This window comes from Apteryx mantelli, chromosome 19 (genome assembly GCF_036417845.1).
Source record: "Apteryx mantelli isolate bAptMan1 chromosome 19, bAptMan1.hap1, whole genome shotgun sequence".
NCBI lineage: Eukaryota > Metazoa > Chordata > Aves > Apterygiformes > Apterygidae > Apteryx > Apteryx mantelli.
Genome location: NC_089996.1, coordinates 7429882 through 7430436, shown reverse-complemented (window position 1 = coordinate 7430436; position 555 = coordinate 7429882).

Below are 555 nucleotides of genomic sequence, written 5' to 3'. Positions count from 1 at the left end.
GGCTGGAGTTTCTCTGGAGGAATTCAAAAAGTTGCAGAGAGTCTGTGCATTTGTAGTGTATATTATTTATCCAGACAGTGGTCATGCAGAATGGCTAAAAGGAAGAAGAGGACTAATCAGCATTAGACACCTAACTTCTGCATTAAAGTATCCACTGAAGAAGTCCTAATAAAGAAAGTTCTTTATGTAGACCAGCATGAATGTCTTTGAAAGCCTTTAAGGGGAGGCTCAAGTTAGGCAAATAAGATGTCAAGCTAGAAGTCTTCCAAAGCCCTGTCTCTTGTATCTTTATCTGCTATTCACACGGCTACCTAGCCACATCCTTCTCATAGCCACATACACATAGCCACTTACTTTAGACAATTTCATTAGACATCTAAAAATTTAGTCACAAATAAGTTTCCTAAATTAACCAGTTTGGCTCTCACCCATAATTTCTATGTGGAGGTGTTCTTGACCTCTTTCTGTTTTCTGTATTTTAATACCAAGCAGGGAGACATCATCTAAATTCTTTCTCTGCCAAGCACTGAAATAAATTGTGGAAGACAATCATCA